Genomic DNA, 22,210 nt, shown 5'->3' with positions numbered 1-22,210 from the left:
TTTACACAACAAAGACAGTGTGAACCAAGATAAACCAAAAAAAAAAAAAATGAAGCATTTGGCACTGGTTGCACAAAGGAACCCGAGAATATCGCTTATGTACTATCTCTTCTCTATTCTCGTCCCATGGCCTATTAGAAACCTACATAAGATGTCTGTATATGCGGATAACCAGTGTGCACCTGAAAACAGTTGGATCCCACATTATTTCTCTGCTAACCAAGGTCCCGTTGCATGATGTGTGGTCAGAGAACTTGACAGATTAACAGTCACGTAGGCATTTCTCCTGGATCTGTGGCCAATATTATCGTAGCACTGCTGTGAGAAAACAATCTGGGTAGAAGACCTCCAACATTGCGCAACACGACAAGAACACGACCTTTCACATGACATCTGCACTTGCCATCAGATTATTTTACTGACATTGGCAATGCATCAGAGATCGACCAAATAATGATCCAACGTTGTCTCCACCGACTTGGCTACAGGGGAGACAATTCTGCGTGGTGTGTAAGCGGAGACAATTCTGCGTGGTGTGTAAGCGGAGACAATTCTGCGTGGTGTGTAAGCGGAGACAATTCTGCGTGGTGTGTAAGTCGAGACAATTCTGCGTGGTGTGTAAGCGGAGACAATTCTGCGTGGTGTGTAAGCGGAGACAATTCTGCGTGGTGTGTAAGCGGACACAATTCTGCGTGGTGTGTAAGCGGAGACAATTCTGGTTATTTAGAATAAAAACAATCTCGACAATTATTTTTAGAGAAAATGTGGCAAGACCCTTTGTGTATTTGCAGCTGCACACTCTGCTCCAGCAGCGAGTACAGGTTTCAGAAATTTATAACCGATGGTTTCAAATCGGTTTGAAGAAGACTTAACCAAAAAAAACTTCAATCAAAAGGCGTTCTCTTGCAGCTAAATTCATTGACTATCCTTTTTCTTCTTCTTCTTCTTCTTCTTCTTCTTTGTATGTAACAAATGTTTGCATGGAGCATAATTTGCTGTTGGAACAGCTGTGGTGCTTATGCCGACATGCCGTGCACCCCCAGTAGGTTAGACGTTCAAGCATTAATTTGTAATTTGTTCATGGTGATGGCGATAGCTCATCTGCACTTTGTGAAGGACACCATGGGATCGGTAACCTCCACCAACTAATGCTGGCAGACGGGACGCCGAGTTGAACATCCACCTTGAGGGACGGAACACACCTTGACGAATCGCCGTACCCGTGAAGCACCGGGATGACAGTTTGCGGCTGGTTCGAGATTCAAACCCAGGGTAGACAACATCGAGGCGAGTGTCCATACCTCTATTCTCTCCTACAAGCCTCTTGTATATCCTATGACAATGTTTTGAGGTGAGCGTGCTATGGGCAGTGATTCGGTATGGGGAAAATACAAGCTTATTGATTGTTGAAAGATGCCTCATTTCTCCTGGGTGAATTGACATTTTAAGGAAGCATCTTCTGCCATTGTATCAATAGGATATCCGGCGATTTGATGGTCTGATTATTCTTAAGAAGGGTGCCACGACATTTCAAATCTCTTGCACTACCTGTGTGATAACAGTCTTGAAAAGGAAACAACGCATTGAACTTATTCCATTGGTTTCCCTGTAGCTTAGATATCTGATTGAGCATCTGGAGGAGCCTCTTGAACATCAGCTGGGAGAAACCCACCCAGGTGCTCCCAATGCTCTGGAATTAAAGGAAACTCTCACATTGATATGGGGGTAACTGAATGAGACTGTGATGCAAAATATCATTGAATCGAAGCAACCTCGTTGGTGCAATGATTAGAACGTCTGCTCCTAGTCTGGAAGGTCGGTGTTTTTTCTTTTGTTTTGTTTTTTGAATACAAGATGGAGGCTCGTGTAAGAGCTAACATTAATCAGAAAAAGACAAACTGACACATAAAACATAAGATAAAGGGAGCGGGAGACAAGATGGGGAGAGAGGGGGAAGAACACAAGTACAAAATTTGAGAACATGGACATCGGGAGATCTGTGGGAGGGAGAGGGCTGGGGAAGCGGGGGCATGGGAAGGGGGTGGGGGGGGGGGGGGGTTCGGAGGGGTATAAAACAAATGGACACTGCTAGGACTTCCAGGGTGGTTCAAACCCCATCTGAGACACATCAAAGACTTTAAAAAGGTACGTACTGCCTCATTGCTTTACATTCACCATTTAAAAGGATAAGAGTATGGACAATCTCCAGGGGCACTGCATCAATGGCAAGGCTATGCCTCAATCGTGATGCAAACAGTGGCTGTATTAGAAATTGAATCCCAGTCCAATATGCTTTCACTAATAAGAAGAAGAAGAAGAAGAAGAAAAAGGCATAAAATGTCAGCCCCTGTGATTTTAGTAATTTTGCTGTGCAGAGCTAGGCCGTCAGTCGGCCATCCTTGGTCAGATTACAAAACAAAATCTTCTGCTTATGTATACTCCCATGTTTTGTCTTTGTGCCAAGTTTGAATAAAATCAGTCCATGAATGCCTGATGAATGGTTGAGGACACATTTAAGGAACAAAATGTCAGCCATCTTGGATCTCCTCTCGAAATAGAATGCCATGCATATGTGTAAGCCATCATTCATTATCTGTGTGCCAAGGTTGAGCTGGATCGGAAAATGCATGTCCGAGAATGGTTGAGGACGTGTTCAATATCGGGGTTTTTTTTACAACTAAAATGGCCGTCAGTCTACCAGTCAGCCATCTTTGATCAGGACACAAAATAAAGTGAGGTGCATATATACGGTTGGACTTGATCTTGAAAGAAAATGACGTGCCATCATTCATCAACCCATCATTCATTATCTGTGTGCCACGTTTGGACAAGATCGGTAAATGCATGTCCGAGAAATGGTTGAGGAAGTGTTCAACATCGAGTTTTTTTATTTAAGTAAAATGGCCGCCGGTCGGCCATCTTTGATCACATCGCGAAACAAAGTGATGTGCATTTGTATGCCATCATGTATTGTCTTTGTGCCAAGTATTAACAACATCGGTCCATACATCTCCGATACATGGCTGTGGACACACGGAAGCACCCACAGATGGACGGATGGATGAGACCCAATCCATAAGTCCCCGTTTTGGACCAAGTCTAATGGGGGCTAATAATGTGCTGGTATCCAGAGATCTAACTCTGTCCAGCTTTAAACGGTCATCCCGGTGTTTCACAAGCAAGGTGATTCATTAACGCGGGTGCCATCCCACGGGCGGACGTTGAACTAGAGTACCATCTGCCGGCATTAGTTGGTGAAGGTTAAATATCCCACTTTGTTCTATGCGAAGAGTAGGCGAGCAATTGTCAGCACCCTGGCCAAGTTCCAAATTCCTGACCTAATTACCACTGGGAAGGCAACGGCACATTACCCAGTATATTCCTTGCCATAAGGCTGCTTTGCCAGCAGTGAGTCTGCCTTTGGGCAGAGTGCCAGAGTTAGCTAGTTACTAATAATGATATTAATAATTTCAGATGGTACAATATTGCTGAGTTTGCTCTCGGTTACAACCAACCCATGATGAGAAATGAACAAGTAAACAAAATGAGGGAAAGGTGAAACTAAGCTTTCCTGCTCGCAAGAGAAAACGAATCACATCACGACATAGGCAATGTATGGTCGACATTTATAAGGATTGCTTTCCCAAATCACATCAGTGAATTCAAATTTGAATTGTGAATGAATGAATTCATCAGTGAATTAAAATCGGTGAAAAAAAACTTGCACTCAATAACCATGCCACTCCGCAACTAGACTCACTAATCAATGTATTCACCTTGTGTGTTTGTAACACCAGGTTGTCCTTGCAATTACTTTTGGTCCTTCAAAATTCAACATGAACAAGACCAAGAAGAAGAGCAATCAGAGATTGGAAACCCTGGCCAGTATGCATTTTCAGTGGTTTTAAAGGCTTTTGTGTTCAAACAAATATGGCGGCCGAACCACGTGATCGATGACGTCATCGTTATTTTTTTTTCCAAACTAATTTATTCCTCGATTATGCTCAAGAAACTTCATCTTGATCAGATGAAGTTTTGTACTTGTCGAATTATGACGTCATAATGGAGGCACCTATGACATCATCATTAACATATTTTATTCCCCATGGAGAGATCTTTACAATGAGCCATGTCTTAATTTTTTCTATTCAGCACTTTGAGATATAGAGGTGCAAAGTTTTTAGGTTTTTCCAAGATGGCGGCCGAACCACGTGACCGATGACGTCATCATTATTATTTTTTCCCCACCAGTTTATGCCGACATGGCGCTCAAGAAATTTCATCTTGATCGGATGAAGTTTTGTACGAGTCGAATTATGACGTCATAATGGAGGCACCTATTACATCATCATTAACATATTTTATTTCCCATGGAGAGTTCTTGACAATGAGCCATGTCTCAATTTTTTCGATTCAGCACTTTCCGAGATATCGAGGCGTAAAGTTTTTCGATTTTTCCAAGATGGCGGCTGAACCACGTGACCTATGACGTCATAATTATCATTTAAAAAATTCTAAAGGTGGAGTTGCACCTATGGTGAAAAATTCCTGTCAATCGGACCAACGGTTGCAGAGAAAATCATATTTATTCTGTGCGGATAAACAGACAAACAAACAAGCAAACAAATAAACGGACTCAAATTACCCTCTCCTCTGGCGAGGGTAATAATGAAACTTTTCACCCTTGTGTGCCAACTTAAAGCCACAAAAATAATTGTTCCATAAAAGGTGAAAAAGAGTCGAGATTTGTATAATGTCACGGTCGAAAAGGTATTGCAATTCTCCTGCGCGAAATAAATGCACCTGAGATTATTTTCAATGTTCAAAACAATTTTGGGAATGAAATCAAGTGTTTGGAACATTGATTTCCAGAGTTCTGTCTCCTGGGCCGACTTCCCAAATCCTGCCACTGTGCATCTCACTATGAAGGCCTGGACGTTTCTGAAAATTCATGGAAAATGCGTCATTCCGTACCTTCCCGCTCTCCCTCCTCTCCCACAGAAAACTGACCATATGAATCAAAGGAAAAGATTATGTGCCGTCAAGCCACCGTAAAGAAGGAATCCAACAAGATTAATGGCAGCGTGATAATAGAGTCTTCGGCTTCTCTTCACCACTCTGCTCTCAGGAGGTTTATATGGTGTCCTGTCCTGGCACGTGCAGTGATAGGCCTCAAAAAGCCCTTTCAAATTGTGGAACCTGATATAACATGATGTTTTTCATAAAGAGGAAAGAAGTCCTATATTCTCATGTTTCCCCAGTCGAGAGAAAGGGAGAAAAACCCTCAAAATTGATATGAAAGTTTAGTTTTATGCCAGTCAAATGGGTTAGAGGCATGTGGCCTCCTATTAACCTCAATATGTGTGGGTTCCTGCAATATTTACTCGGATAGGCTCATCCCTGCCCAAGGCATGGCTTACTCATGGCTTCGCATGCGAAGGGAGTTGCCAGGGTGGGAGGAGAATTGTAAAAAAAACATGAAACTTTTTCCTATCTTTTAAAAGATGCAAAATACCTCGAGGATCTTGTGTCTGAGGCTCAATGCACAAACCTTCTTGGAGCCACAGTGGTGGTTACAGAGGATGAAGGATCCTAATGACCTCCAGATCTCTATACAGATAGCTGTTAAAAGTTTGAGTGCAATATTCCAATTATGGAAGGGGATTTGAAGTCGGTGAAAGACCCTGTCCCAAAAGTCCAGTCTCTGCAAAAGGTACCGTGAGATGTTTTTACAGCGTCCATGAACCAGTTGATATGGTGCTTGCCTCTGAGCTATCGTTCGATACCCGACTAAATCCGATTAGGGTAAAAACCACTGATTTGGCGTGATGCAAGCACCTTTGAAGAGAACATCGAACGTATCTGACAGAACTAAAGAGTTCCTTGGCTGAGATGGGAGAACCTACTGGAAGGGCAACCGTCTCCGCAGCACTTCACGAATCTAGGCTTCATGGGACTTTGGTTTGTTTGGAATAACACGAGATGAATATGATGGAATACATTGCAGAAAGGAATCATGCAAGAGAGCACATGATTAAATAAACTGCAGGGACGTGTGCGGCTGGTCTGACTGCGGAGAAATTTACAGAATGCCCAATTAATGTCTAACGGACAGGCCGATGCCCAACTGCAGTCTGTCGGGACACTGGCTGAGCCCTTTTATGGCACTGCAGATGATGGCTACATCATTACACCCTGGCTGCCCTGCAGTAAGACCTCCAACCATCGCACTAATGAATTGGTGGCAAATTAATCTCATCGCATCAATCAGGCACCTCGCTCGGCCTACCCACAGCCTTAGGCCTTCCCCGGGTTGCCACACGTCGCACGTGCTGCACTCCTTCAATGCCAGCCAACATCAAGAGGTAAGCAATCTATGGTCAACGTTTTGCTTTCCTGCGTTTCGTTTTTCGTGTGTGTCGAAAAGTGGAGAATCTACATTTGTGAATTCCGAGCTGCATTGACCTTAGGGCCATGCATGGTGGTTGGCGTAAAGCGTCAACCTTGACACCTAGGTATAGGTAGCTCAAACCCCGGCCGATTCATACCAAAAAAATAAAAAACGGAACGTGCTGCTTCCTGCTTGATGCTCAGCATTAAAAAAATAGGGCACAGACAAATAACCACAAGTTGGCAATACCAGTGCATAATTTGATGGGCCTAATGGTCTTCTCTTCCGTTAAAGTTATTTGAAAGGGAATTTAAAACAAAGTCAAAATGGTTATTGAATCATTTATTTTCCATATTCTGTACAATTGTAAGTATAAATGAATAATAATTCACTTATGTGACAGAGTATAAGGGCATTTCCAAAAAGCCAAAGCTTGTGGTGAATTTCCTTAAAAATAAACTATCAAATTCCAGACAAAAGAACTATGAACAAAGGACGATGAGCAAAGGACGATGAGCAAAGTACGATGAGAAAAACTACGAACAAAAGCAAACACAATAATGGACAAAATACTGCAATACAAGAATTGTTGGAATATAATTGGGGGAGCATTTTATGATATACTGTAGGTATTGAAAGTATTCATCCCTTGACTTTTTCACATTTTGTTGTTACAGCCTGAATTTCAAATGGATTGTATTGAGATGTTTTGTCACTCATGTACATGTAATACCGCATTATATCAAAGGGAAATGTTTAAATATTTTATTTCAGAAATTTTTACAAAAACATTTAAATGAAAATCTGAAATGTCTTCAGTAAATAAGTATTCACCCCTTTTGCTACGACACTCCAAATTGAGCTCAGGTGCATCACATTTCCCTTCATCATCCTTGAGATGTCTCGACAACTTGATTGGAGTCCACCTGTGGCCAATTCAACAGATCGGACACGATTCAGAACGAAACACCTTTTTATACAAGGTCCCACAGTTGACAATGCATGTCAGAGCAGAAACTCTACCATGGAGTCCAAGGAACTATTCGTAGAACTCTGAAATGGAATTATGAGGAGGATTAGATCTGGGGAAGATTATATAACAATTTCTAGAGTGTTAATAGTTCCCAAGAACACAGTGAACACGATCATTAGGAAATGGAAAGAATATGGAACTACTAAGACCCTTCCTATAGCTGGCTGTCTGACCAAACTGGGAAACCGGGCAAGAAGAACCTTGGTCAGGGATGTGACCAATAACCCAATAAATGACCACTTGACAGAACTACAGAGTTCCTTGGCTCAGATGGGAGAACCTGCCGGAAGGAAAACCGTCTCTACAGCCCTTCACACATCTAGGCTTTATGCGAAGGCATCCAGATGGAAACCACTCCTGAGAAACAGGTACATGACAGCATGCCTGGAGTTTGCAAAAAGGCACGGGAAAGACTCTAAGAGCATGAAGCAAAAGATTCTGAAGTCTGATGAGACATAAAATGAACTCGTTGGCCTGAATGCAAAGCACTATGTCTGGTGGAAGTTAGACCACCCAAAACAAGTCCTGGCGAGGGGTCTGAAATCTCTGATTGCGCTTTCTCGTTAGAAGATTGCATTCGATAATCTTTGATGTTATACTTAAGGTAGTTATTGATAAACAGGGAAAATCCTGCCCCCGGTTTGTTGGATCGAGAGGAGTGAACTATATTGTAGTTGCTCATATGATCAAACATTAATCAAGTTGACGGGTAAAAATCTCTATCTCGCTGACTTTTTCCGGATGCGAATTTTCTGTTTGTCGTATTATCCAAACACCCAAATCTTTAGTTGTAATTAGCACTTCTTAACCTCACGAATGAAAGAGCACGTTTTCATTATGTGTTCACACAGGTGTGATCGGACTACACTATTCCTTTTCTTTGAAATACAAGCACGTTTTCAACATGAAAGTGTTTTGCACAAAAAAAAACAATGTGCTGTGATGTTTTGGCTCAAAGACAATCCTTTGGATTTCTGTGCATCCAAACTGTTGTACCTGAACAGATCCGAGCATTCGGGGGCCTCGGGCATTTTGTTGTTGCCCCATATCTCTCTGGAAGGCATTAAAGAATCCAGGACCAGCTGTGAACATTTTTAAAGCTGTAAATTTAGACTGAACAGGTCACACACTACTCCATCGCAGGGTGTTGTTGAAGCAGTCCTCAATAATGGCAGGAATTTAGGATTTGTCCACAACACTGGCACACCATGGCCTACTCTTTGCAAAAGGTATCTTTGGCATCCACAAGAGAACGTGAGCAGGTCGCACCAGCTCACTTAAGGTTCCTTCCAAAGAACAAAAAAACGTCAGTGCTTTGTCTCCGTTTACTCGAGATTTTACATCCACAACTCATCAAGAGGGAATTTAGGGGAAAATAAGACAGAAAACACTAAAACACATTGAGAAAGGCAAAGCAAGATCAAAAGTGAGACAAAAAATGGACACGTGTCAGAGGAACCCTTTTTCCCATTCTTTTCTTGATCTGTCTCTAAAAATGTGGGTTGATGACATCATGACAGTGACCGAACTCTCATCAAACATCAACTCCAGAGGGAAATACGGTATACCAGTGTTGTAATTCATTCAAAAGCTTTCACAATAACTACTCATGGACAACTGCTTTTGTTCTTTCAGGCCTTCTTGCTCCAGACTAATATAAACACTGTACCCTAAAAACCGCACGCCATAATCAGGTATGCATCTCGGATAAAACTAGATCAATACCGAGTCAAATTTTAAGTAGAAATGAAATGAACTCCGATAATTGTTTATCAACCAATATTGGACATTTCAATGTCAGGTACAAATCAATGTGGCATTTTCTGTTAAAACTTGTTTCCAATCGATAGGAAACAAAGATACTTCCAATAAATATTTTACTGAAATTTTTCAAACATAGTTGCAGTTACTCCAGTGGAACGATGATGAGTGAGCTCCTTTCCAGAAGGAGGACATTCAAGGTCAGTGTGAAGAGATATTTAAGTGGCTCCGCAACTGCAGCCACAGAATCACTTTCTCAGCATATCCTAAATAATAGGACAGAAAGATGAATATAACCAGGGACACTTCAGATGAGGAAACGAGTGCAGGAAAATGGCCAGTGTACTGGCACACAATGGCCTACTCCTTTTTATAAGGCAGGATCTTTAACGTCCACAAGTGAGTGCTTGTGGATGAGATCGGACCATTGGATTCAAGAATAGTGTAAAATGATGCAGTGGAACCAAAAGACAACACCTTGTAAGCAACTTTATTCCATCAAAAGCAGCCGCGATAAGGTATACCCTCTTCACATAATGAGCACACTATAGTAAGTCACTGGGCTATCAGGCCTGATCAAAATGATCTTGCAACATGGGGTCAAGGTGGCGCACTTACCTTTGAGCCGTCTGGTCTGCGTTTGCTTGCAGACCTGACGATAAACTGTTGAATTGGTGTTTCACAGACTGGGTGTTGCATCACAAAGTGCTCTGTCCCTTGAAGGGATGTTAAGTTTGCTGTTCCACCAGCGAGCATTAGCTTCCGTTGATGTTTCAGATCCAATCTTTCAGGGTGTCGTTGATACCTTCAGTATATTCCGATTAATGTCATGTCGACATTAAGTAAGCAAATCATCATCAGCACCTTCAATAAATTACAAATTCCTGCTTAAGCTGTGGGTAGCAAGATGTCTGTTACACTACTTACTGTACCAGTGTATGGTTGCTTGGTGGGTGGCAGACACTACACTGAAAATGAATTCACGTAGCAGGTCATGTCATGTCATACGTCAACGGAAATCTTTGGCTACAAAGCGCAACCATAATAGTATCCAACTGACATCGCCATTCAAAATTGAACAAAATTAAAAATCTCCATGTATTGGTCACTTGCTCTTTTTAATCTCTTTGTGAAGTCACTATGAAGAACATAGCAACAAAAATAGAATTTGGTTCACAAATGGTTGATATGTTGTTGTTGATGTATAGCGCTGGACACTTCTATTGAACAAGCCCGCATCACGGAGGCAGCCGATAGATCTTGCAGGAGCGTTCTAGAGATCCCCCACATCCATCCAGGATGGTGTGCCTCCGCATTCACGAAGTCAGGCTAAGAGAGAGAGATAGAGAGAGAGAGAGAGAGAGAGAGAGAGAGAGAGAGAGAGAGAGAGAGGAGAGGGGGAGAGAGAGAGGGAGGGAGAGGGAGAGAGAGAGGGAGGAAGAGAGAGAGAGGGAGAGAGAGAGAGGGAGAGGGAGAGAGGGGGGGCAGAAAGGGAGAGAGAGAGGGAGAGAGAGAGGGAGGGGGAAAGAGAGGGAGAGAGAGAGAGACGGAGGGGGGAAGAGAGAGAGAGAGAGAGAGATGGAGGGTGAGATAGGGAGGGATAGAGAGGGAGGGAGAGAGAGAGGGAGGGGAAAGAGAGGGAGAGAGAGGGAGGGGGAAAGAGGGAGGGGGAAAGAGAGGGAGGGGGAAAGAAAGGGAGAGAGAAGGAGAGGGAGAGAGAGAGAGAGAGGGAGGGAGAGAGAGAGGGAGAGAGAGGGAGAGAGAGAGAGGTAGGGAGGGAGAGAGAGTGGGAGAGAGAGAGAGAGGAAGAGAGAGAGAGAGGGAGGAAGAGCGAGAGAGAGAGAGAGAGAGGGAGAGGGAGAGAGATGGACAAGAGGGAAACGGCCGATCCATGGGGACCGATCGGCACTCTGACCGTGACTGTGCTGCCCTGACGAATCCGGGCAGCAGGGAAGAATGGGGGAAGATTTGGCCCCCAACTTTTGTTGGGGGGGGGGGAGGGGTACAACAACTGCGAAGAGGCATTCCCGATAGTTGCTGGGTGATATGTTTAATATGCTTGAGGAACACAAGTAAAATATTATTTGATTCCCATGTCTTGCCTTTTAAGTGCAAACCTTCTGGTTATTCAGCAAACATCTTCGAAGCAGCCAGCATATTGTACCGAGTGTAACAAACTGATGACGTTACTGTAAAGACACCAATCATTTTAAGCTGAGATAATGTTGAGAGTAGACGACTTTCCAACATTATAGTTTATGATCTACAAAATGAGAGCTTCCATTTCCACGCACACAAACTGCTGTTTGCCTTACTCACTTGTAGTATTTGGGTACAGGGTCTGTTGAGCATGTTGACATTTTAGTGTGGTCTTCAGAAAAATACATGAGAGTTGTTGACCTGTGTTTTGTACCAATATGTACAAACAATTTTTTTATATTTCAAACGATTTATATAAACATCCGTTAAATCATATCACACGCAAATCATCAAAATCTAAACTGTATTTGAAGAATTTCAATAAAAGTCACATCACTGTTCATATCGGTAAAAAATATTCCATCGTGTTTGGGAAAACTGGGAAATTGAAAAATTGGAAAAATTGGAAAAATTGGAGAGAAATTGGAAAAACAATATAGCCTATTTTACTCCAGGGAGTCCCAGGATTACCCACCCAAAATTTCGTTGTGATCAGTTCAGCCGTTTTTGCGGTACCTGGGAACAGACGGACAAACAGACAAACAGACAGACGGACAGACATTTGGTGAATTATTATAAGATTTGCAGAATTCTTTAATTATTTGATTTATCTCTTACCACGAGCCTTGCCCAAGTATATCAAAAAAAAATTGAATATACATAGAATTGGTCAAAAATTTAAAAAAATCTATTTCAAGAATCATTTTGACCTAAACAAAGAAAGCGACAAAAGGTAGTAGTTTGTATTTTTTGTTGTTTGTATCATTATATTAATTGACAGGTAAGAGATCAAAGGATCCAGACCATCTTGATTTTGTGTCATCTACTTTTGTCAATATCACCTGGAGCAATTCAAACAAAAGCAGGAGGTTCCTGACCGCAATAGTGTGACGTCATTCTCCCAGCACATCTTCACATTACTTCCATCATATGGATTTTGTAGAACGTCCCCGTGCGTTAAAGTTAGCATTTTCATGTAACCTGTCTTCCGCTGTCAATGCAGCAATGTTTTCCACAGACTTGGACATTTTATTCATCCTGATGCTAGATTGTCATTATCCTCATATGATGACATTTAAATACAGCAGAAACTTTGTTTTTTGCCGGTATTTGTGTGCATGCAGCAAGTGGTCTGTAGCAAAAACCCCCAAGCTGCGGTAAAGGACGGATTATATGGAATGAAAATGGTTCTAGTATGATAGTGGAAAGCGGATTTGGAGGCAAATGCACTACCACTGGCCTATTATGCCCGATCCCTATAAAACAGCACTCCAAAAGTTTTACTATGGTAAAAGGAAAAGTTAATTTGATGCTGTAGTTTCAATTTTATCTATTTTTATTTTCTTCGGCCACATGCAACGCAAAACGGGACTGCGGATTTGCATAATTGCTGGAGAATGCAGTTATGCGGTGCACCCTGGAAAGAAGAGCAAGGATTTGGGATTTTTGAGATTTTGGATTTCTTCTTGTTCAGTAATTCGCCTCCACTTCACCTAAAGACACCACCTATCAGATAATTCTACAACCACCTTTACAGGTCATTTCCCCCCCGCAGAGCAGTTGTTGGGCCTTTTTCGGGCACTGTGGTCCCCTTTTTGAAGCAATGTTTTATGGCCGGATGCCCTTCCTGCCGCCAACCCTGTTAGTACGCTTCTTGCGACACACAGGGAATTACCAGTGAACTGATACTGAATTTGCCGACCTCGGAAGGATGACAGGCTGAGTCAACCCCCCTGGCGTTAATTCAGTGATCGACCGGGATTCGAACCCAAGATCCTAGGATCCCAAGCCGCACCCTAACCGCTAAGCCAACACCAGGCTTTATCAGATAATTCTAGCAGATGGAATAATCAAGATCTACATTTACTAATAAATAAACCTCCATGTTGTCTCTGTGGCGGAGTGGAGACCCGTCCAGGATTGCAACTTCTAGCCAGGAAACTGCTTCAGTAGCACCGACACTCTGTTGCAGAGTACATGATCATGATGATGTGCTGTGTGCACCATCACAAAACATGACAAAACGTGGAATGATAAAATTAATATTTTCCCAGGAAAACTGCAGTTTGGTGTTGAGGTCGGTCAGAGCATCTGCCTCAGCTAAACATCTATTGCTTTGGCTTTCAGCAATTTACAAAACATCACAACCAATCGAGGTCAAGGTCTTTGCTGTAAAGCAGCATTGTTGAAATCTTTACGCTTTGATAAACATGATCAATACAATGGCTCCTGGAAAGTTTTGTGTTGACCTTTGTGAACAGCAATTATACAACAAGGCACGGCTTGAGCGCAGAGAAGATGAGAGTGAAACTAAAGATAAGAAATAATTATTTTCACAGAAAGCTTTTCATTTTTGGGATGATTGATGGAATATAACGTCAAATTTGAAGATTAAGGTAACTTATTGATGAGTTGAGAAGTCTTTTTTTAACACATCAAAATTAGACTCTTCAGCCGAGATACCTGTACGATTGGCGCACATTTCCACACATGTGAATACTCTGTTTCACCCTTTGTGGTTTGTCATATTCCATAATCATAATCCTACTCAAATATTAACTCACGTTGGCCTGTTTTCAGTTATTTTTGTCCTATTTTTGAGCTTTTTGCATGGAGTTCTTTATAATACTTGATTCTGGATGTAACAGATGGACAATATTACCTTTTACTCTGCCTGTTTTTTGCTGCATTGCCCTGTATAACCTAAAATGATTGAGGGAAATAAATCACTCCATAAATTAGGAATGACAACCTCTATGGAGCAGTGTGTAAGCTCATCATTCTTGAACATGTGTTTCTGCCTTTGGGTTTCAGCCTGAAAAAACAACTTAATACAGTAAGCACAGTTTACACATTAACCTGAAAGACAGAGAAAGGAAGGAAGAATTAAGCAGATAGAAAATTAGATGAAAGGAAAGCCAATGAGAAATCTATATAAAAGAGATATAAAAGTACTGTGGTATAAATTGTAATCAAATATTTTAAAACTTCTGTTGATAAACTATTAATATATACGGTTGCGGAGACTGGAGACCAAGTGCGACATTGGCCATTGCCAACCTGACTCTCCGGGTGATACCAGTCAGGTATCATCCTGCCGGTAATCCACACAAAGTGGTTTTGAAGGTCAACTGTGACAATTAAACATTTAAAAACCCCAAGTTATCCTCCTTGTGTCAGGCCAAAAATTATAGCTACTGCTCTCTGCTGCCCCTTATAGGGCAAATTTAAGCTTTACACAAAATTGAGGACATTGAAAAGTCCTCATACATTTAATGCCGATGATCACCCCAGGAGGCAACAGTGAAGATTACTGCCATTTCAGCTTGTAAACTGCACATGGTATACAGGTATACAGTACATACATACAGTGCCTTAAGAAAGTATTCACACCCCTTGACTTTTTCACCTTTTGTTGCTACAGCCTGAAGTGAAAATGGAGTAAATTGACATTTGTTGTCACTAATCTACATATAAAATAATGTCAGTGGGATATTTTTTTTTTTTACAAATTAATTAAAAGTAAAGAGCTGAAATGTCTTGCGTCAATAACTATTGCATCCCTTTGCTATGGCATTCCAAATGAGCTCAGGTGCATCCAATTTACTTTAATAATCCTTGAGACGTTTCCACAAGTTGGTTGAAGTCCAGATGTGGCCAATTCAATTGATTGGACATGATTTACAAAGAAACACACCTTTCTTTACAAGGTCCCACAGTTGACAGTGCATGTCAGAGCAGAAACTCCAACAATAAGTCCAAGGAACTGTCCATAGAACTCCGACATAGAATTGTGAGGAGGCATAGATCTGTGGAAGGGTATAAAGCAATTTCTAGAGTGTTGAACGTTCCCAAGAGCACAGTGAGCTCCATCATTAAGAAATGGACAGAATATGGGACTACCCAGACTCTTGCTGGAGCTGGCTGTCTGACAAAACTGAGCAATCATGAAAGAAGGACCTTGGTCAGTGAGCTGGACAAGAACCCAATGACCACTCTGACAGAACTACAGAGTTCCTTGGCTGAGATGGGAAAACCTGCCAGTAGGAGAACAGTCTCTGCAGCGCTTCACAGGTCTTGGCTTTATGGGAGAGCGGCTATATGGAAGCCACTCTTGAGAAAAAGGCACATGACAGCATGCCTGGAGGTTTCAAAAAGGCACGTGAAAGACTCTGAGAGCAAGACGCAAAATATTCTGTGGTCTGATAAGATGAAAATTTAACTCTTTGGCCTGACTGCAAAGCTCTACGTCTGGCAGAAGCTGAGCACAGCTTATCAGCAATAGAACACCATCCTCACCGTGAAGCAATGAAGCATGGTGGTGGCAGCATCATGCTATGAGGATGCTTTTCAACAGCAGGGACTGGGAGACTTGCAAGGATAGAGGGAACAATGAATGGAGCCAAATGCAGGCAAATCTTTGAGGAGAACCTGCTTCAGAGTGCAAAAGACTGCGGCGAAAATGTACGTTCCAACAGGACAATGATGCCAATAATACAGCCAAAGCAAAACTGGAATGGCTTCAGAAGAAAAACGTGAAAGTCTTTGAGTAGCCCAGCCAAAGCCCAGACTTGCATCCCATTGAGAATCTGTGGAAAGATTTAAGATTGCTGTTCACCAATGGTCCCCATCCAACTTAACAGAGCTTGAGCAAATATGCAAAAACGAATGGGAGACACTCCCCAAATCTAGATATGCAAAGCTGATAGACATACCCAAGAAGATTTGAAGCTGTAATCACTGCCAAATGCACTCTCCTCCTAACCCTAACAACTTAGGGAGTTGAATGCCTATGTAAATTAGATATTGCTGTATTTCATTTTCAATTGATTTATAAAAAATTCTCAAAACATGTTTTCACTTTGTCATTATTGGGTATTTTGTGTAGATTGGTGACCAAAAAAAAAAATTAACCCATTTAAAATTCAGGCTGTACCACAACAAAATGTGAAAAAGTCAAGGTGTGTGAATACTTTCTGAAGGCTACGTATATACTAGCAGGGGTACCCAGAATTGCTCGAGAGGGGGAGGGGGGAAATGCGAAGTGGGGGCAGGAGAACCAGTGGGCCTGGGGGTAGGAAAACTACTGGAGTGGGGGGTGGCAGGGAAGAAACTGAGGAAGGGGTAAGAGAACTACCAGGGTGAGGGGGGCAAGAGAGCAATCAGGCCAGAGGGCAGGAGAGCTCAGTGGGCGCTGATATGGAGGCAGGAATCTGGCAGTCGGGGGCAGGTATTCTGCAAGTATTCTGTAGGTATTCTATAAATGTAGTATTGAGTGTGCATGAGGTGTTAATTACACAAGTTAACTTACAAAGTGTTGTCATGGTTCAACACAGAGGTTGTAAGTTCAAATCTGGCTAAATATGGCAAATTAAGTAAAAAGGATTTTGATTTTTTTTTTGTTTTCACAAACCAAGCTCATTTCGATACAATTATCATGTCACGATTGAATTATTCATAAAGACGCAGCCAAATCGGTTCTGACCTTGAGGGAGGAAGATGTCCGCCTGTCCTGCTTGGTCTGGTTGACATCTCGTCTGCAATCCTCATTTGGTAGATGACTCCAAATGCCCTCAGAGGAACTTGGACACCAAAAAGACACCTATGAAAAGGCAATGCCACATTAATTTCCATTATTGAATCAAAATGACCCACAATCTCATATATCATAGTTCATAGTCGATGAACCACTGATAGGAAAGAACAATTCAGTGGGAGAAGTCTCAACCAAAATAAATGGTGAAACCAGAAAGATATTCACAGGCCACTCAGTATGACGTGTGTAGGGTACTAGTACACCCCTGGGGGGGGGGGGGGGGGGGGGGGAGGGTTAAGGTCATGTTAATATTCTCTCGGGTATATAGATTACAGTAGATCTAGGGTCAGGCCATAAGAACATCGGGGGTGTGTTCATGAACCAAGTTTCTTGTAGAGTGCTCGCCAAGTGGTTTGATCATTTGAGCAAGCACTCCATTCAAAACCGTATATAAGGAACGGCTGGCTTGGCAAGCGCTAGATAGCTGCTTGGTAACTGAACATACCCCTGGGTTTTCTGCCTTTCAGTTTAGTGTTAAACAGCATTAGTGACTGTTTCAAAAGGTAATCAAACATGTTTGTGGTTTTAATATTTTTATAGGCCATTGCTCCCACAAAACCGCATGATAAAATATTTATAAACGTGGTAACATGGCGTTTGTTCAATGAGGAAACACCCTTGGGGTGGGGTATGAGTTAAATAGATTCAACCTTCATTGTGTGATCCTTAGTCCTCCAGTCAAGTCTGGTTGAGACTGGATAAGTAACGACTGAATGTATCGTGGTGTAGTTGAGGCAGGTAGAAAGACAACCTGTGAGGACATGAGGCAGGTAGTGAGACAACCTGTGAAGACATCATTGTGTAATTGAGGCCAGTAGAGACAACCTGTGAGGATACCATTGTGGTGTTGAGGCAGGTAGAGAGAGACAACCTGTGAAGATGGCACTGTGTAGTTGAGGCAGGTAGAGAGACAATCTGCGAGGACATGACAAGAGGCAGGTACACAGACAACCTGTGAGGATAACATTGTGGTGTTGAGGCAGGTAGAGGGACAACCCCTGAGCATTATATTGTGCAGTTGAGGCAGGTAGAGAGACAACCTGTGATTATACCATTGTGTAGTTGAGGCAGGTAGAGAGACAACATGTGAGGACATCGGGCAGGTAGATGGATAGACATCCTGAAAAGACAAGACAGTGCTATCTACAAATGGATCGCATGTAAATGTCGAGAATCGAGAAGGTTTCGGATTTCCCTCGACCTCAATAATCAGATTCTCTTGTGCGGATCCCACGAAGACCGTTCTGACTTTGTGTACAACTTGAACCAACAAGGGAATTCATTCATCATTAATAGGACACCAAAAAGTTTTTGATTCACCTGTAATGCTAAAAAATATAATCAACCCCATCAGTGATTGCTTCTACTCATTGCCCTGCTTGGTGTTCCCAACTGAGCACCTATTCCATGATTTATTTACATCGGAGATTCAAAACTCCCAAACTCTGTCTATTTGTCCATTGTTTACCAATGTCCTTGTGATTCATGTAAAAGTGTGTTGACATCTTGTGATTTGCTTATCCTTGATGAATATTCAAGATCATATGTTTGTTTTTTTTTCATTATCACCACCAAGGACATTATCCATCATCAGGACATATATAAATTAAATTGGTAGAGAGATATAACATAAGAGGACATATGTAATATAAGAGGACATTATCCAAAATAAGGCAACACTTATCCATCATCTTCATGCCATAAAATCAAATACACATCTTTCCATCCCCTTAAATAATCAAACTATTGTCATTGTCTTCTACATCGCAGATATATATATATATTACTGTTGCTCGATAATCTTCATAATCATCCATCAATTGTGATGCTGTAGTTATATAACTGTAATCACTGCCTTGGGATGCTAATGTGTGGACGGACGATCATTTAAAAGGCGTTTCGCTTTCGTCGTTCTCCGTTTGCAAACAATCTTTACAACTCACCCTTGAACCCAACGGCCCCTTTCACTGCCTCTGTTATTTTACCCCAATAAAACGTGCGCTTCTCCTGATGACATCAGACTCGATTTTGGAACCAGATGCTTGGAATGGTGAGGGCGGTAGGTGATTCCGAGTGGACTGGAAGCAAAGCCTTGTTTGGAGAAAATCCCGAGCGGAAGGATTGCTGCTGAAGGAGAGGGGAAAGGAGGGAAAGGTATGGGGTACAGAAGCGAGAGCTGGTTTCAAATCGGGACGCGAGTCCTTGAAAGCACCAAACTGGTCCGTGGATCGTAAGGAAATCCCCCAAACTGTTTGTACACGTGCAGAGGATCCACGGATTAAAGCGAGTGAGCCAATGTGATGGCAAATTGCGTCTCAATGCGGACTCGGGATGAGAGTTTATAAATGATTCTTTACGATTCGGAAATTGCTCATCGGTCGGCAACTTTTGCGCTGGGTGGAAACCGGTCCGGCGATTGTACGCAGTGGGAACTCTGAGGCGAGATTCCCGAGCTCCCATAGGGAGATACACCACGCTGGGTGGAAACCGGTCCGATTGCAGGAACACGCTTCGAGCTGGAATTCGCAAGCGCGCACAGGGAGATACACCACGCTGGGTGGAAACCGGTCGGACTGCACGCAGCGGGAACATGCTTCAAGCCGAGATTCCCGAGCCGCACAGGGAAATACAACACTCTGGGTGGAAACCGGTCCAATTTTACGCAGTGTGAAAGGGCTCCTAACCGGGATTCCCGAGCGCGCAGGGAGACACACCACGCTGGGTGGAAACCGGTCCGACTTTACTCAGTGTGAAAGGGCTCCTAGCCAGGATTCCCGAGCGCTCAGGGAGATACACCACGCTGGGTGGAAACCGGTCCGACTTTACTCAGTGTGAAAGGGCTCCTAACCGGGATTCCCAAGCGCGCAGGGAGATACACCATGCTGGGTGGAAACCGGTCCGACTTTACGCAATGGGAAAGCGCTCCTAGCCGGGATTCCCAAGCGCGCAGGGAGATACACCGCGCTGGGTGGAAACCGGTCCGACTTTACTCAGTGTGAAAGGGCTCCTAACCGGGATTCCCAAGCGCGCAGGGAGATACACCATGCTGGGTGGAAACCGGTCCGACTTTACGCAATGGGAAAGCGCTCCTAACCGGGATTCCCAAGCGCGCAGGGAGATACACCATGCTGGGTGGAAACCGGTCCGACTTTACGCAATGGGAAAGCGCTCCTAGCCGGGATTCCCGGGCGTACACAGAGAGATCTACTACGCTGGGTAGAAACTGGTCCGATTGTAGGCAGTGGGAACGCGCTCCGAGCCGAGATTCCCGGGTGAAAGCGCGCAGGGAGATACACCGCGCTGAGTGCGCATTTACACTCCTGGACATGTATATCTGCTCGGTCGGACACGGTGAGGTCAGTGTCCTGAAATGGAAAGAGTGACGTGAGGTCGGCATTGAGGCTCGTTCGCAAGCACCGCTCTCACCTTTTCACGCAGCACCGCAGCTCTTTGCCGACAAGTGATCGCTCAAGCACCCGGCGCGTCCGAACCTCCGTCGATCTTCCGCTTGTTTTACTCCTTCAGAGTCTCTCTGCTCCTCCATCAATCACTTTCCCGCTCTACGCCCATTATCTCTCTCTTTCTGCGCTTTATTATCCTCCAAAACCCAAACCCCGCCCAGGCTCTGAAACTCTCTGCCCCTTTCTCATCCCTTCGTTCACCGGTTCTCCGCTTCCTCATTCCTCCTCCAGCCCTTTTAACCCGTCCGCTCCATCCCCGCCCATCCCAAAACTCTCATCCCTCCCGACTCCCTCAGTTCCCGTTCGGCCTCTGATGTCCCTTTACTTGTGTCCCCCTCCCTCGTGGTCCCCACCTACCACCCACCATACCTTATACACCTCCCGACAAACTCCTTCACCTACCGGCCATCCTCTTTTTCTCCCGCATAGAATCTGCCTCTCATGCTCCTTGGAAAATAAGGGAATCGCCATTTATTGGAATCGGTCGCACTGAGTACGCAGAGCGCTTTTGGACATCTCACCAATGCATGAGCGCATCATGTCGCGTACGTCACAAACACACCTGTAGATGCGCACATCGGACCCACACCCCGATGATCCGAGCTGCCCATCACTCCTCGGATTGTCCGACTTGTCCGTCACCCGGGTCCACGTTGAATCCAACACAATGATTAACAAACAGAACGCAACTCTCCGCCCTGGTGAACAATTTGTCCGAGGACGATCATTAAGCACACGAGTGGGAATCCCTCGCTGTTGATCATTAAATTTAGTGTTTTCAGCATCCCCAGGGATCCTCGCCGTCCCGGCGTCCTTTAGCTTTAATTCAGGGTTACGTTGTTCATTCACTGGATTCGTAATTGACGTTTGTGTGTCTTCGTGCTGATGAAGGTGTTAGAACAGAAACACTAAAGGATTGTCCTGCAGGGCCTTGTTAAAATCCGTGTGACCTTTGGACGTTTTCCTTTTTTGGGTGTTAGTCCATTGAACTACCCTTTGGCAATCACGCCAGGAGATTCTAACGATACGTTTTCATTGAAGGACGCCGATGATGCAATCACAACAATTGGCCGAAGCAGGTATCACGAAGGTAGGTGTCTTCCGTTTGGTCTTATTGGCTGGATCTTTCAGGTTAACCAAGTGCGGAAAACAACGGTCATTACCGTCGTGACAATTCTTTTAAGTGAGTACCAGGTCATCACAGTCGTGAATATTGCTTTAAGCGAGTATCAGGTAATTACCGTCGTGAACATTGCTTTAAGCGAGTACCAAGTCATTACCGTCATGAGCATTCTTTAAGCGAGTACCAAGTCATTACTGTCGTGAAAATTGCTTTGAGTACCAAGTCATTACCGTCGTGAAAATTGCTTTAAGCGAGTACCAAGTCATTACCGTCGTGAAAATTGCTTTAAGCGAGTACCAAGTCATTACCGTCGTGAACATTGCTCAAAGCGAGTACCAAGTCATTACTGTCGTGAACATTGCTTTAAGCGAGTACCAAGTCATTACCGTCGTGAACATTGCTTTAAGCGAGTACCAAGTCAGTACCGTCGTGGAAATCGCTTTATGCGAGTGCCAGGTCATTACCGTAGTGAACATTGCTTTAAAGGAGTACCAAGTCATCACCGTCGTGAGCATTGCTTTAAGCGAGTACAACTACAAGATCTTCACCGTCGTGAATATTGATTTAAGCGAGTACCAAGTCATTACCGTCGTGAAAATTGCTTTAAGCGAGTACGAGGTCATTACCGTCGTGAAAATTGCTTTAA

General features: G+C 43.4%; 1 long non-coding RNA gene across 2 annotated transcripts in view; it reads right to left on the bottom strand.

Moving 5' to 3' along the window:
- The window catches only part of LOC137438696 (uncharacterized), an 80,259-nt gene extending 59,608 nt beyond the window's left edge, over positions 1-20,651 (bottom strand). Inside the window, exons 1-3 of one of the 2 annotated variants that reach the window (XR_010986770.2) lie at positions 20,407-20,651; positions 16,870-16,986; positions 6,898-7,444 (exon numbers count right to left, since the gene is read on the bottom strand). This is a non-coding gene — a long non-coding RNA (uncharacterized LOC137438696). Of the gene's footprint in view, positions 1-6,897; positions 7,445-16,869; positions 16,987-20,406 lie in introns of those variants that run through there. The other variant, XR_013621186.1, reaches the window with a different exon arrangement.
- Between the last annotated feature and the right edge of the window lie 1,559 nt (positions 20,652-22,210).

Source organism: Myxine glutinosa, chromosome 1 (genome assembly GCF_964187855.1).
Source record: "Myxine glutinosa chromosome 1, kmMyxGlut1.1, whole genome shotgun sequence".
Lineage (NCBI taxonomy): Eukaryota > Metazoa > Chordata > Myxini > Myxiniformes > Myxinidae > Myxine > Myxine glutinosa.
The sequence above is the reverse complement of the archived record's forward strand: the minus strand, read 5'-3'. Positions and strand labels throughout refer to the sequence as shown.